Raw genomic sequence first — 16,699 nt, 5'->3', positions numbered from 1 at the left:
CGGGTCGATTTGAGGCTCCTGACGAGTATTGGTCGGCACTCATTTAAAAGGCCTTCACACAGGCACATATGGGGGACAATGGCAGTTTATGCAATTGTTCATCCACCATACTGCTTCATAGTTGCTGTATTGTATGGGGCCCATAGAAATCTGTATTATGGACAACTTGTTTTGTTTTTGTTTTTGTTTTGTGCATGAGCCTTAACAGTGTATTGAAGTCGGAAAATAATATGGAAGACCACGTATGGGGAACATACGTCAGTTTGGACTGTTTTAAGGGACCATAAACACAAGCTGGTCTGATGTTTGAGAACATCAGACTGTACCTTATGCTTAGAGTTTCTCATGCTCTGTAACCTTGATTTTATTAGTGGACCTGAAATGCTTTCACTTGAGCCACAGCCTCGGCCATGAAACAAAACCGTAATTGGAAATATCTACTTAGTATGAAGCAGGACTTCCTTTTTTTTTATTCCAGGGTGTTATTAGGCAGAAGTTGAGCCAACTCCAACAATGAGCATGTGTGAGTCACTGGCATGACGGCTACATGTTAAGTCTTGTTTGCTATAATTAGGGCAATGAACTTTGCTTTCCTAAACCATTTACATTTGGTGTTTATAATCTGAAGCTGAAGGTTAGAGACGCTATAGAGCTTATATTAACAGGTTACATAATGTTCTCCAAGCTGTGACTCTCCAGCAAACTACAACACGCACCATGCCCAGACTTCTGCAGGATTTCAGAGCATTATGGGAGTTGCTCCTCCAGCTGTTGTAAAACTACATTACTATAATAAGTAATTTATTTCCAATAGGAGGGAGTCAATGATCCAGGAGTGCAATCATATGTACTGCTGCCCCGCAGGCACTATTCACCGTATATGTGCTGTGTATGGCAGCCTGTATTCTGCTAGGATGTTTATGGGGCATTGGATACTTTTAATCTAATTTCATGAAAATGGAATACTTGTCAGACTTTTTATAATTATATCTTCTCTTATTGCAAAGCAAACGGCAGGAAAGGAGCTTGTAAGCAGCAGATCAGAGTGTGGATTGGGAAAAGCATCCAAGTTATCAGGGAGGGCAGATCACACAGGTTGTAGATAGAGAGAAAAACCACGCAATGCATTCTGAAGAGGGAAAATCCACATGGGCTGTTTGTAAGGGTACTTTTAAATGGGTCGATTTCAAGCCCATTACCAGTATCAATCAGTTCTCATTTAAAAGGTCTTCACACAGGTATTTATGGGGAACAACGGTAGTTGAGGCGATTGTTCATCCTCTAAACCAGGGGTCCCCAACTCCAGCCCTCAGGGACCACCAACAGGTCATGTTTTCAGGATATCCTATGATGAGTACACCTGTGGCAATGTCTGAGGCACCAACAATAATTACATCACCTGTACAATTCTGAGGAAATCCTGAAAAAATGACCTGTTGGTGGTCCCTGAGGACTGGAGTTGGGGAACACAGCTCTAAACTGTTTCAGGGCTGTCAGAAGCACATCTCCTTTTTACATGGGGAGATATGCTGCCAACAATGATGACTTTTGGTACTACATGAAAAATGCAATCACCCGATGAACAAGCATTTCTTCATTTGGCAGGTGATCATTAACACCATCTTGTGGTCTGGTGAACGGGCAAATGAATGTTCCTATGAACGTTGTTGTCAGATTATATACCGCACAAAAGACCCTTAAAGGGGTTGTCCGAGTGTAAAGATTTTTTTTTTTTAATGTCTGGTCATGCGATAAAATAACAAAACAGTTAGTACTTACCCCTCTCTCCCCTTCCCCGAGAAACAATGGAGCAGCTTCCATGACGAACCCACAGTCAGCACAGGTTGGAAGTCACGTGACTGTGGCAGCCAATCAGAGGCTACAGTGTCACTTTCTGTTCTCCTGGAATCAAAGCTGACCTTCTGGGCACCATGATGCTAGGAGTTGGGACCGTTGCAGCCAATCTGAGGCTGCAGAGTCTCGTTCCCCCGACTTCCAGCCTGTGCTGACAGCGGGATGTTCACTGGAGCTGACCCGCTGTTTCCCGGGAGCAGCAGAGGGGTAGGTACAGATTCTCTTATTATTTTATCACCTGTTCAGACATTAAAAAAAACCAAAAAAAAACCCATTACACTCGGACAACCCCATTTAACCCTACTCCTTTAGTGTATCTGCAAATAAACTGACTTTTACAAGTTTGGTTTAGAAAACCCATTTTCAAATACGTTTAGAAAATTTGGCGCAAATGGAAGGGTGTTCCTCTTTCAGGACCCTCCTATATTTGCCATGCACGACCTAGACTACACTTTGTAGCACCTAAATACCCATGTGGCAGCGCTGCAGGAGGATTAAACACTTACTGACCGGTTCATGCATAGATTACAGCTGAATGCAAAAGGTTGTAGCAGTGAGAAGATACAGCGTGACTCAGCTTATCGTCTGGGACCTACCAAGAGGGGATTGTCGATACTTAGCATAATGTTGGGTTAATAGGAGCTAGCGAAGAATACAGCAGACTGATAGTATATATGACATCCATCAATAACTGATGATGGGGGTGGGAGGAGGCAGGGAACTATCCCCCTCACGGATAAAGCGGACTAATTTAGGAGTACACTGTATTATTTGATAGCAGCTATTAGCTAAACATCACAGTCATGTTCCTGCATTGTGCCCTCTTTGACGCATGTCTGCGCAATAGAAGCCTATGGATACATTGCATTATACTTCTAATGTAGGCCCGCGTCTTACCTGAATGTGGCCTTAGCACTGGCCAATCAATGCTATCCCACGGCATTGTTCCATCTTCGCAGCGAATATCTGAGTCTCGTCCCCGGACTGTATATTTATAACCCGTATGTAAAGCCATTTTTACGGCCCAGTAAAGCTGCCGTGCAGCAGAGGACACAGTGTTTCTTGCACAACAAGCATCCAGCGGCTTCCAGCCAAGATAGTAATTGAAGGTCAGACTGTTAGCTAAGTGCAGCTCACTGAACAGTTGGAATCTGTAGGAGACTGATAGTACCAGGCTACAAAGACGGCTGTGTTGTACTGGAGGTATGCTACATTCCCCTACAGATGAAACGCCTCCTCCGAGCTCTTATTCTGGGCTACAGTATGCGAGTTAAGGGCGCTGAATTAATTGTTTTTAAGTTGTTTATTTACTTCCTAAATGCAAAATATAAGCAGCTTTCTTATTTGCTGTTATTTTGTTGCAGTAGTGTGTGTTTAACTCCTTCACCTAGCTAGCTGTCCTGCTGCATTTGGCGAAAATCCCACAATACACTGCTGCTGGTTGCCTTCAGCTCTCTGCTCCACCCCTCATTTGTCTCCATGTTATGTTGTACTCAACCTCCTCTCCTTCCATGCTGCCATCTCTCAGTGTAGAGTAGGGGAAAGCATCCAAGTTTTCAGGGAGGTCGGATCACACACACCGTAGTCTTAGTATAAAGGACCTTCTACATGGGTTACTTGCAGGTCCATGACCAGTATTGATCGACAAAATAACAAGTTAATCTGTGCATGTTTAAAGGACCTTCACACTAGCATGAAAATCACACGAGATTTGTGCATTGCGAGACGCACAAATATAAACCCCATTCTGTTGAATGGGTTCATTCACATTAGCGATGTTTTCCTGCATGGCACCGCAATGTGATGCTTTGCGGGAAACCTATCGCAGCGTGTCCTGTCGGGCTACGAGATCTACCATTGTTTTCAATGGGCTGCCGCTGACCGTGGTAAGGATTCCCTTTATCCACGAAGTGATGCAAGGCTGTTTTTCACATTAAAACACCTCACATCCACGGGGCTTTCACATGGTAGCAAGTGCAATACCGGACTATATGTATGCACTAGAGAGGCTCCGACAGCGGAGTGGCTGGCAGTAGACGGTAAGAATTCTCTGTCTGACATTGGAGCTATACAAGCTTCAATCAGAATGTTGGAAGACGTCAGACAATGGATTGGAAAGGGTTAATCCGACACTTGAAAAGTAGCCAAAATTTGGTAGTTATATTTTATGTACTTTCTGTTTTTTGTAGCCCTCATTTTCTCAAGTTATAAGAGATGCAGCCACGATCGTTTCCATTGCAATTGGCTTCTGTGGTAAAACATTCCGTAGTCCTGTCCTGGCAATAAGATAATGGTGACAATCCTTAGACTGCACTTCTTTCACTTCTGCACAAATGACCATCGCAAGCAGACCGGAACATGCCGATATGAGTTACAGCCCTTATCACAAAGTATCTCTTTGGGTATGTTGGGGGAATAGGGGTACAGGTCTGATCAGTACAGAAGGAATAGACACAGGGCCATAGCTATGCACACGGGTGCAAAATTTCAGCTTGGGCCCCCTTGGCGCAGCACCGTACCACGACTGCATATCACCATAGTCTGACTGGATAATACTTCTACACCATGACTAAATAATATTACGATGGGGATCCAGTGGGTTCATCTATTGCCCAAGTGGGTATTAGTGCAATATGTCTCCACCGGAAGCTGGGGGTTGGCTGGGCTCAGCTAGAGGTCACGCCCCCAGCTGACTATTGGCTATCCTCCACACTCCTGAAGACTGCCGAGTGCACCAGGCGCTGAGGGGCGGGGCTGGACATCAGTCGGGTGCTTTGAGTGCTATTCCGACGGTGGAGATGGCAGAACGGGCTAGCAGCACTATCCTCCACACACCCGAAGACGGCCGAGTGCAGCAGACGCTTAGGGGGTGGGGCTGGCCGTAACGCAAGTGCTGTAAGTGCGACCCTCCCGATGGAGACAGCAGAGAGAGCGTAAGGTGCAAAGTTAAGTGCTGAGGGGGCGGGACAGCTCCAGAGAGCAGGAGCCTGCATGAGCCGGCAAGTAACAGCGCTGAGGAGCCGGCCGTCACTGTAGACGGGACACCACCAGAGAGCAGGAGCCTGAGTGCCATCATCCCGGGGCCCAGAAACTGAAAGCAGGAGCCTGCAATTTAGCCAATAGTCAGCTTGGGGCATGACCGCTACCTCAGCCCGGCCAACCTCTACCTTCCGGTGTGGACATATTATGCTAATACCGCCCCAGTGTATGTGTGAATACTTTTGCCTCGCACAGATTTGTTGGGGAGACTGGGTAGTAGAATGGTGGGATTGTCTCCGCTTATTTATACAATAACCTGCGGTTTGACGACACTGTGTGATTAGGCGCTTAGGTTGGATTCATACGTGGAAGTTAAGCCGCTGTTCAAAACCACATGTGCAATGCGGTAGAATGTAGTCGCACGGCGCGGTTAAAACCTGATTGAAAACTGCGGCAAAATCGCAAGAGATTTTTTTAGTGCGCTATTATTTGCACCTCAGCCGTCTCACTACGCCAAAAGGCCGGATTCTCACAACCGGATTAGCACACCTTTTTGCGATTTGCATAATTTTGCAATGTTTACATTCCCGCGATGCTGCATGAAAAAAAAAATCGCAGCATGTCCTTTTTGCGATATCTCCCATTAAAAACAATGGGAGAGCATTGCGATCATCTTCTGCGGCTGTGACAGCCACGCCGGGGGATTCCTTCATCCCTGCGGGGAATCCCTTCAGCCATGGTGGGGATTCCCCGCAGTGATGAGAGGACTCCTCGCATCCAGGGGCTCCACATGGATTGCGAGGGCGATATCAGGCCGTAAATTACAGGCTGGCATCGCCCTCGCCAGTGTGAAGTGGCACTAAGGGTGTATTCCTATAGTGTGGTTGGCGTGCCGTTAAAACGGCCACAAAACACGAATTGGAAAAAAATTGCCGTGGAATCTTCCGGGGTAAATCCTGCATCAAAATCCACGTAATGTTCTGCACGTGAGCCCTGAGGCCGCTGTCGCACACGGCGTCAGTAAAACGCCACGATTTTGATCGCAGCGTTTTACCGCAATTTTAATTAGCATTTTCGAATGCCGGTTGCTGCGTTCCACTGTGTTTAGCGCACCGCATCGTTGTGAGGGGGATGGGGTGCATTAAAGAGCGTGAAAATGCGCCAAAATACAGAAGACCGCTAGAAAACAGTGGGAGCGCTGTACTGCGATGAGCGCGGCGTTCGACATGCTGCGGTAATCATAGTAAAAGCCTCAGGCCTCCCTCACACACACCGCTGTTTACTGCCATTAGCGTGGCGTCCGGAGTGCCGTGCTAACCGCGATACAACGCTCCCATTGATGTAATGGGGCCTCGCAGACCTGCACTCGGACGCTGCATTTTAGAACGGCATTTTTAAACGCACCCCATCATTGCAGCGGGCGCGGCGGAGCGTTAAAAACGTGCTGAACCCATGAAATAACATAACATAATTTAGTATCGCCTCGTAGAACGCTCGTCTGAGAAGCCCCATTGAAATCAGTGGAGGCTCAGCGCAGCGTTGCTAGCGGCTACATGCTGCAAAACACCGCCTGTGGGAGCGGCTGGCGGGCGTATCCGCACGGGCGGTACACACAGCATTTCCATACTTTGCGCACACATTTGGGTTGTGTGTAAAAAAAAAAAAAAAAATATATATATATATAACAAAACAGGACCGCTCGCTTTCTGCGTATTTTTGCACCAAAGGTCCCAGTATAAGTCACTGGGGGAGGAGGGCGCAAATGTGAGCGGAGATGCGTAAATCATCCGGAGGGCTTTAGCCATTTCAGGCTGCGTGTCTTTGTTTGTCGCGTGAAAATAAACACGTCCTGCAGGCGCGAACAGTGCGGTAAAACACGCCGATGCGCGTGTGAAAATACAGGCGTAATCGCCTGGCGTGTACAGGTGAAACGCACGGATGTTACACGGAACGATTACCGCAAAACCGCACCTCAAATGTGAACAGCCCCTAAGGAGGCATTTGATGCCCCCCCCACCTCATGAGGTAACGTAACCCCCAGATCTGCTGGTTGCTAGGGTAACCGGCCACTGCTCGGCCATGGTTACCGTCTCCCGCCGCCATTTTCCATGAGGGGACTATTTTCCCAGCCGTGTAGAGGGTCTTGACGACCCCCGCAGCCTGTGACGTGTCTGCCAGCTCCCGCCCTCCCGTCAGAGCAGTAATGTGAGCCGCGGTGGAAGTGACTCCATCAGCACCTGTGACGGCGGATTATCCGCACAGCCCCGCCCCCTCCCTCCTTCCTCCTCCGCCGCAGCTCCGCCTCCTCCACCCCGAGATCCGCCATCCTTCCTCGGCAACACTCAGCACTGCGACTCCCTGGGAAGCCCCGGCAATGCCTGCGGGGAGGACCCCACCTCCCCCCGCCGCCGTTCACTAGGAGGCTCGTAGCCGCGTCCCCCTCCTCCCGCTGCCCGGCCGGCCTGCGTCCTCTCGGCGGTGGCGGAGCTCGTCCTGTTATCATGACCCAGATCTGGGCGCTCGGCGACAAAAGCCTGTGATCCGCCGCCCTGTGCCAGCCCGCAGTGCCCCCCTGGATTGGCACCCCTCCACACCCATCAGGTATCTGCTTTCTTCTCTTCTAGGTCATGGGCAGACGGATGCCTCCCCCCCCCCCCCCACCGGCTACCATCATCATCATCACCGCCATGAGACCCTCCAAACATCCATTCAATCTCGCAGCGTTCCACTTCATACAAAATCCCCAAATTAGGTGGTCGTAGATGAAAAATGCGATATTGGGGATAGCAGCGGCTCGTGTTCTGAACGGCGATCTATTCTATCTACCGGATGAACCGTCATTCTGGCAGCCGCCGGTAAAGGTGCTGCCCATCTGCTGTTAACCCTTCCCGGCCCGGAATCAGATGGGATGTCTTGATTATTGGCTGTAACCGGACCATCTGCTCGCTCTCTCCAGTCCTGGTGGGTAGAAGGCGCTGGCACGCAGCTCGTCTGTGCACAGCTCCAGCGCCATTCACATGGTAACGAGGGCGATGGTGGGCACCGGGCTTCTCCCTGGTAGGGGGCACTCGGCAGTGGAGGGTGAAGCACATGTCGGCCGCCCTGGGCCATGGCTTGCATCACTGACTGGTTACAAGAGGCTGATTTCCTCTGACTTTCGGGAGGGTTCGCTCTGCGCTCTTCCTTGTTATTTACTCACAGGGGAGGAATGTGCTGCAGATCAAAGGCCCAGCGATGATGTAGGGGGGTGACTCAACGCCTTCTACTTTGGTGGCATACCGTTTGTTGTAGAAGGGGTTAAATGCGTAGAAGCAAAAGCATGACCTTGCCAAAATCGTCGAGGCGTTTTTAGACGTCTTCCATGGTTGTGCGCGTTTCTTCTATAAGACTTTAGACTGAGCCCCTCTGTGTACGACGCTGCGGAACGTGTCGGCGCTATAGGAGTATTTGATAGCGAGGAAACTTACGCCGGCTCTTAAAAATGGCCGTAACGTAGCGATGGGCCCGCTGACTTAGGGATGGTTGTAGCGATTAGCTGGACGACCGTGGTGACGGAAGATTGCTGTAACCTGGGAATCCGTCCGATTGGTGACTGTTCCAAAAAAGAACTATCCGGAAGGCTTGGTAGCCGGCACACTCCGGTCTCACCTGCGTTAATCTCATTGGCTAATTAGTCCATCTAGCTCACACCGATTCGGTATTAGTGGAGTGGTTCGGTTAGCGGACAAGAGTCCCTCTCTATACCACCAGCCGTGCTAAAATATAACACAAGGATCAGTACTTACCCCTCCTCTGCCGCCACGGTCTAGCGCTGTGGTTGGTTATGGCAGATGACGTCAGCGGAAGTCACCTGAGTGATGCAGCATCACTGCTCGTTGGCCTGGCATCAAAACTCACATCCTAGGCACCAGGATGCCAAGTGTTGAGACCAGTAGTGCTGTAGTGGTCATAGGACGCCCGCTGGCATCATCTGCCACAACAAACAGCGGGCCCACCGCGAGGCTGCCGCAGAGGAGGGGTGAGTATTAATCCTTTTTGTTGGTGGTACAGGGGGGATCTTGTCCTGTCACTACACATCCCCCCTTACTGCCATATCATGTTGGCTTACAATGACCTTGGATATGACAATTATGTCTTTAGGAGGAGTGGGCAGGAAGCTTTACTGGATCATGGATATGGTATGCATTTTATACCCGGTCTCGCAGAGCTTGCGTGTATGGATAAGGTATGTGTGTTATACCCGGTCCCACAGAGCTTGCGTCTTACATGTATGGATATGGTATGCGTGTAACACCCTGTCCTAGAGAGGTTGGGTCTTACACAAATGGATATAGTATGTTATACCTGGTCCCAGAGAGGTTGTGTCTTCCGTGTATGGATATGGTATGTGTGTTACCTGGTCCCAGAGAGCTTGCGTGTATGGATATGGTATGCGTGTCATACCTGGTCCCAGAGAGGTTGTGTCTTCCGTGTATGGATATGGTATGTGTGTTACCTGGTCCCAGAGAGCTTGGGTCTTACATGTATGGATATGGTATGCTTATTATATCCGTTCCCAGAGAACTTGCGTCTTACATGTATGGATATGGTATGTGTGTTATACCCGGTCCCAGAGAACTTGTGTCTTGCGTGTATGGATATGATATGCGTGTTACAGCCGGTCCCAGGGAGCTTGGGTCATGCGTGTATGGATATGGTATGCGTGTTATACTCGGTCCTACAGAGCTTGCGTCTTGTGTGTATGGATATGGTATGCGTGTTATACCTGGTCCCAGAGAGCTTGCGTCTTGCGTGTATGGATATGGTATGCGTGTTACAGCCGGTCCCAGGGAGCTTGGGTCCTGCGTGTATGGATATAGTATGCATGTTATACCTGGTCCCAGAGAGCTTGCGTCTTGCGTGTATGGATATGGTATGCGTGTTATACCTGGTCCCAGAGAGCTTGCGTCTTGCGTGTATGGATATGGTATGCGTGTTATACTCGGTCCTACAGAGCTTGCGTCTTGTGTGTATGGATATGGTATGCGTGTTATACCTGGTCCCAGAGAGCTTGCGTCTTGCGTGTATGGATATGGTATGCATGTTATACCCGGTCCCAGAGAGCTTGCGTCTATGGATATGGTATGCGTGTTATACCCGGTCCCAGAGAGCTTGCGTCTATGGATATGGTATGCGTGTTATACCTGGTCCCACAGAGCTTGTGTCTTGTGTGTATGGATATGGCATGTGTGTTATACTTGGTCCCACAGAGCTTGTGCGTATGGATATGGTATGCATGTTATACCCGGTCCCAGAGAGGTTGCGTGTATGGATATGGTATGCGTGTTATACCCGGTCCCAGAGAGGTTGTGTCTTGCGTGTATAGATATGGTATGCGTGTTATACCCGGTCCCAGAGAGCTATATCTTACATGTATAGGCATGACACCACCCTAGATGATCTTCTCCACTATCTATCATAATGCATGTTCCTTTGACAGCTAGTAGCTGTTTAGCATAGAGATAGATCCTCCTATTGTGTGCACCTTGTGACCCGACACCGGAGGCGACGCTCACAGACATGTGAAAGGAAGTCATGTTTGCATTTCATGAACTTTAGTCACTAAGGGAGAATGATGCAGCGTGTTGCACAATGGTGTTATTGCCAATGTGTTGCCCACTCAGCACTGGCAACGAGGCCTTCACAAGCCTTTATCCATTCACATGGAACTTTTTCTAATTGCGGATTTGTGATTGGGTTGTTTTTCCCCTTTTTGAAAGTTGTTTAAGACATAAAATCGGAAACCGTCTTGCCAGCGCTGTAAAGCGTTCCATTCTGACTTTGTTTCCAAGGTTATCTACCAAGTGCGGTGTTCACACTTAGGCAATGGAACTGTGAAAGAGAGGAAAAAGGTAGCTGGACGTAGTTCTGAATGGCCTATTACATAAACCTCTCCACTCAGCCATCCAGGGAGACGAGGCTTTGGTCATGGTTTTTATGAGTGTCATCCAGTTGGGAGACTTGTTAATAGAGGACTGGATAGCTCCCAGGAGCCGAGTAACCAGCGTACACTGGAATATACTACTGGTGCCTAAAGCTGGCCATTGACCAGAAATTGTAGCTGCTTTCTGGACGACTTCATTGGTTGGTCAGTGACTTCGGTACGGCAATGCCAAGACCTAAAACAATAACTTGCGGATTCATCTCTGCCTCGTTCTATGACGTGTTCTGGGCAACTATAGATCGTCATGATACAAGTCAAATTGTGTATACCCCGTGGTACACATCTGTTGTGCCTCCAACAGTTCCCAACTACGAGGGAAAAGAAATCAAGACGAAACCTCAAGCTTTCCAGAGATTCTGGCCTTCGGTTGTCAACTTTTGCCTGTCGTCATGTGAAAAAGTACGATATTTGACGAATATGGCCTAATTCTGCCTTTATGGGCATCTAGAAGAAGTGAAATTGTCTGTAAGGCATCACATCCAGCCAACCTGTACTGATGATGAACAGGAACCCCGAAGTAGTCTATCTAAAAAGGTGTCACTCTTTTCTTTTTTGGCCTGATTGATATGAGCTGATTTGCATATCTTTTCCCATCAAGCATTGCCTGAAAATAGGTCTTCATACACCTATAGGGTCTCTTCAATGAGAAACAGTATCCCCCTGAGTTCACGAACTACTATAGGAAATCAAAAATGGCTCCTGACTTTTTACCAACCCCTGATCGTGGGCACCGGGGCGGTATGGGGGTAAAGGCCTGCAAGCTTGTTTACGTACATTTTGTCCATGTGAGCGGTTGTATGAAAGACCTTGTTGTGGAAAATGGAAAGCTCTGCAAGGCGTGTTGTGGTGCCTTTGTCTTGAGTTATGGAGACGCTTGTGTCAGCTGCAAACTTTCACAACCTCTTATCAGTAAGTGAAAACCTTCCTTGGTACAAGCATCTTATACAACGTACTTGACTGACTGTTGTGGGAAAGCAAGTCCCTATGTAAATGTGAAAACGGTGGTCATTGGTAAACTGCCGGAGACATTGACAATCCCAGCTTGACTTCAAAAAGGATTGTAGGTGCATTAGGTTTATGGATTCCCCTCCATAATTGAAAGCATAGCAGGTTTTTCCATTGACCGTACACATGAGTCACCAGATGTCCATTGGCTTCTTCAGGGTTTTATACCCATGGAAAGGATCTACAGTTCCATTTATTTATTCGGGTGCTTGTGATAGGACTGTCTATGATTAAAGGGCTTCTGGCTCATGAGCACATTGTTTAGGTTTCTGATAAGGTTAAACATCAGTACATATAGCCTTCCTCTGTAACCTTCAGTCTTCTCTCAGACAATGCCGATAACAGTTTGACCTTTGGCAGGATAAGGACAGTCCCAACAACTACAGCTGGCAAGGCTCTGCCTCCTGAAATTATCTTCAGAGAGGACTCGTTGACCCGCGATCAATCATTTACCACGGAATGTGCTGCTGGCTCTTATCTCCCCGTTGAGGATGCATCCAGCTTTGCTGCTTAAAGAATTTTGGAAGAATAACCATTGCTCCTTATAAAACGCCAAAATATGGCTAGTTCCCGGCAAGGTGCCCTCACCCACATCGTGATGGAGATTTGTAGTATGTTCTTTCTACGGCAGCTTTAGTTTGCTGTGGTTGGATCAGGTTTTGCCGAATAGAATGGCACGAAGAAATAGATCACTTATGCTCTTTTTTTAATACTATGTTATCAGCAGGTTCCCCGATGTGTAGGCGGCGTATAACACAAACGTAAGCTTAATGATTGACAGGAAGCCGGTCAATGAAACCTTGATGCTAGGATTTGTGTAATAACCAGGCGACCTTAGTCAACACAGGGATTATTTGGCATGTTGGAAATGAGTCTACAAATGGTTGTTGTTGGGACCGTGGTCTCTATTGTGGCAATGTAATATTGGAGTGTTGACTAAACACTCGGTCAACCGACAGCTCTTCATCCTAACTTGCCGATCCCAATTCTTCATGGAGCCAAACGATTGTGCATGTTGAAATCTAACATGCTTGGTGTTTCTTTCCCTGGCATCTCTTTGGGGAAAGGTCTGGTGACCCCCCCATTAAGATTAGATGTTTGGCTGATATTTAGGGGCCCTTTGACTCGTGGGATTAAAGGGGTTTTCCAACTGTTAATTTTTTTTTTTCTTAACGGCCGGGTATGGCAGATAATAAAAGCCATACTTGCTTGTCTTCAGCCCCCTGCGACAAAGCTGAGTGGCTCTAATTGCAGGGATGTTCCTCCAGAAGAAGTCAAGTGGCCACTGCAGTGAGAGGTTGCAGCATCGATGTCCCAAACTCTTGGCATCATGGTTCCCAGGATGTGAGTGCTGTACCAGAAGTTGGGATTTTGACACTGCGGTCTTTGGTTTCAGTGGTCACCTGTATTCTTCTGGACTAATTAACATACCGGCAGCCGAAGCCACTCAGCTGCGTCTCGAGGCACCAAGACGGGCAATTATGGGCTCTTATTTTCTGTCTGCCCAGTCATTATTATTATTTTTTTTTTTATAAACAGTGGGGAAACCCTTTTAAATACTTCCTAATCCCATTTTGGGTTCTGGATTAACTGCTGTGACTGGTTTTATTTACAAGGAGCCAAGTCGTTAATCTGTTCCTAGCCCACTGATGCATCCCTTCTTGATTGGTCTATTATGGTTACATACATTCATTTAAAGGGGTTGACCCAACTGGTCAATGCCTCTTCAGAATGACATCGGGTGTTCAGTTGTTGTAGCCAGGGGAAGCTGTGTACAAGGGAAATGTAATATTACACAGCATGTAGGTGATGTCCATATGTCTGAGACGGTCACTCCAAGAGACAATGGCCACAGGGATGAACAACTTGCAGTAGACTTTACGCGCTAAATACACCACTCTAGCCAACAGCTATTCATCCTAACTCCCCCATATATATGCACGCTTAGTGCGCGTGTGTCCTCGATAGGGAAAGAAGTCACGCCCAGATCCCCTGAAGGCAGCTTATATCCCTTGAAAACAAAAGGATCAGGCACATTGAAATCCCACATGGCCTCCCGCTGTTGTCCCAGACACCTTCTATCGTCAGAGAGTCCATACCTTCCTGCACGTGTAACGCTATGGGAAAGAGTTATCCCGAGTGCTGGCTTACAACCACATAGAGACCGAACCATGGACAGAACTACAGGGATCAGTATGTGACGTGGACATCTTGTCATCTCTTCATATAGTTTCTGTACCGACCTCCCTGCTTTTATCTAGCTGAAAGAAATACTGAAACAAGAGTCCAAAGAGGTCTGCGTTTTGCATATTAAACCCTATGGTTCTGTCCCTATGTAGTCTCCTGTATAGATGATGGAGACTTGAGATGATAAACAGTATGTCAGAAGAGCCATAGATTGGATAGCCATGCCTAAATCGGTGGATTCGGCCAACTGTTGGCGGTCTATGGCCATTAATAGTAAGAGATGTAGGTGACCTTTAAAGCACTTGCATGTGCATTGGGTGGTGGGATTTTTCTAGTACTCTCATAGCAGAATATTTTACTCTGCAGCAATGTCCGTTTCTGGGGAATAATAGCTTAAAAGGTTCCTGTTCAAGCCCCGTAAACTACATTATGGGGCTCAAAGGTCTGGCAATGCGCGCCTGTCTCATGCTCACCAGGGCCTTCGTTCCAGCCACCTGCCCCCAAGGAAATCGGCAAGCGCACTCTGCTTTCTGAAAAGTCAGTGTGTGCTGATTTCTCATGGAACCCTGTAAATATGAGACTAGACTCCTAGCTCCCTCATCCTTGAGCCCCATAACATAGTTTATGGAACGAAGATGCATTGACAGGTTCCCCCAAAGGTTTGTATATTCTGCATCGGGCCTTGTACGTCTCCAATTTAGTCACCGTTGTGTTATTTCTCCTTGGACATTATTTTACTCATTTTATAGAATATACTTAAACCTACATCATATACCCTGCACAGAGAATATCTGGACTGGAATCTAAATGCAACATTAAAGGGGTTGTCCCGCGAAACAAAGTGGGGGTATACACTTCTGTATGGCCATATTAATGCACTTTGTAATGTACATTGTGCATTAATTATGAGCCATACAGAAGTTATTCACTTACCTGTTCCGTTGCTAGCGTCCCCGTCGCCATGGTGCCGTCTAATCTTCAGCGTCTAATCGCCCGATTAGACGCGCTTGCGCAGTCCGGTCTTCTCCCTTCTGAATGGGGCCGCTCGTGCCGGAGAGCGGCTCCTCGTAGCTCCACCCCGTCACGTGTGCCGATTCCAGCCAATCAGGAGGCTGGAATCGGCAATGGACCGCACAGAAGACCTGCGGTCCACCGAGGGTGAAGATCCCGGCGGCCATCTTCACAAGGTAAGTCAGAAGTCGCCGGAGCGCGGGGATTCGGGTAAGTACTGGACGGTTTGTTTTTTTTATGCCTGCATCGGGTTTGTCTCGCGCCGAACTGGGGGGCTATTGAAAAAAAACAAAAAACGTTTCGGCGCGGGACAACCCCTTTTAAGCTACAATTGTGGGAGGAAACCAGAAGGAAGCTCATACAAGCATGAAGAGAACATACATGCCTCATGTAGATCAGGATTCACAACTCCAGACCTCAGGGACCCCCCAACAGGTCATATTTTCAGGCTAACCTATAGTAAGAACACCTGAGGCATTGACAGTAATATCACCTGTGCAATACTGAGGAAATCCTGAAAACCTGACCTGTTGGGGGTCCCTGAGGACTGGAGTCGGGAAACGCTGATGCAAACGATGCTGATGGTTAGACTCCAACGCCGCCGCTGGCCCTAGCTCTTATCTCCTCTTCACGTCATTGTGTTTGTACACTTTCCAAACAAGCGCCTTATCATCACTCGGGCCTTGGCCCTTTTCCTGGGACTCATTTGCCTTTGAGGCTAAACAAATAAACAGTTTTAGAAGCACTCATCGAGCAGATGAAAGAAATGAGAGTTGCAACATTGTAGAAAGCTGAATGGTGTGACTTTGTATCTTGCCAGAAGCAAGAGATAATAGAGGGACATATGGTATTTTTTTGTCCGCGAGGGACAGAAAAAGGCTTTTGATACTCTGGACTGTACATGTAATGAGAGATAATCTTCATGAAGTATAAAACTCCAGGGACAATTAGAAATAATACTCATTACCTGGTTATGACCCGGGTTAGTTACTTTGTCCTTATCGCATTCTGCCGAGTCTCTATCTGTTGTGGTCAGCTGACCCAAACGGTATCACAGGACCTGGTTAATCATTAAGAAGTTAGCCCAGATTTTCGTTATCTCAGAGAGCACAGCTTGCCTGAAAGACAATATACGGAAAAGCACATAGGATTCAGATTACAGACATAAAACTTCTGTGCTTCATCTGGCATAAAAAGAGAACAGAAAAAAAAACCTCTCCTCCTGTCCTGCAAGCCAAAAAATACTGTATGTGTTCCCTTCTGGGTTCACAGTTCCTTTCAGCTTAACAATTAAGATGGAAAATCATTCATCCGAATATCACCAAGGCCAAGATTTATGAGTGCAAAACTGTTTGCATATTACCATGACATTGGTAATACAAAGTACAAACCCGAGCTGCTGTACTCGCCTGAACTTGTTCCTAGGACCGGGTTATGGGGTTTGCAATCTGTCAGGGTCTCTAGGATTAGGTTGGGCTGTTCAGAAGGTTTGACCACGCTGCTGCGTGACGTCTGGGCAGCTGGCTTGATTTGTTTTGATGACTCGGTAAAAAGTTAAAAAAGTTTTTGGAGTATAAACAAGTTTGCCCCAACTCGCCCATAGAGGCGTACTTGCAATGTAGTTAAACTTCTGAAACTCTTCGGTTCCCCCTATATTGGCCCCAGGCACGTGATCTATCT

The 16,699-nt window shown here is 47.6% G+C and overlaps 1 protein-coding gene across 3 annotated transcripts in view; it reads left to right on the top strand.

The window, feature by feature from the left end:
• The window catches only part of JMJD1C (jumonji domain containing 1C), a 226,024-nt gene that overhangs the window by 127,544 nt on the left and 81,781 nt on the right, over window positions 1-16,699 (top strand). Inside the window, exon 1 of one of the 3 annotated variants that reach the window (XM_066600822.1) lies at window positions 7,152-7,434. The exons of the other annotated variants lie outside the window; for them this stretch is intronic. The gene's annotated coding sequence lies outside the window, so the exon portion shown is untranslated. Of the gene's footprint in view, window positions 1-7,151; window positions 7,435-16,699 lie in introns of those variants that run through there. 3 annotated transcript variants of the gene reach the window in all.

The sequence above is a fragment of the Eleutherodactylus coqui genome, chromosome 4 (assembly GCF_035609145.1).
Source record: "Eleutherodactylus coqui strain aEleCoq1 chromosome 4, aEleCoq1.hap1, whole genome shotgun sequence".
NCBI lineage: Eukaryota > Metazoa > Chordata > Amphibia > Anura > Eleutherodactylidae > Eleutherodactylus > Eleutherodactylus coqui.
The sequence above is the reverse complement of the archived record's forward strand: the minus strand, read 5'-3'. Positions and strand labels throughout refer to the sequence as shown.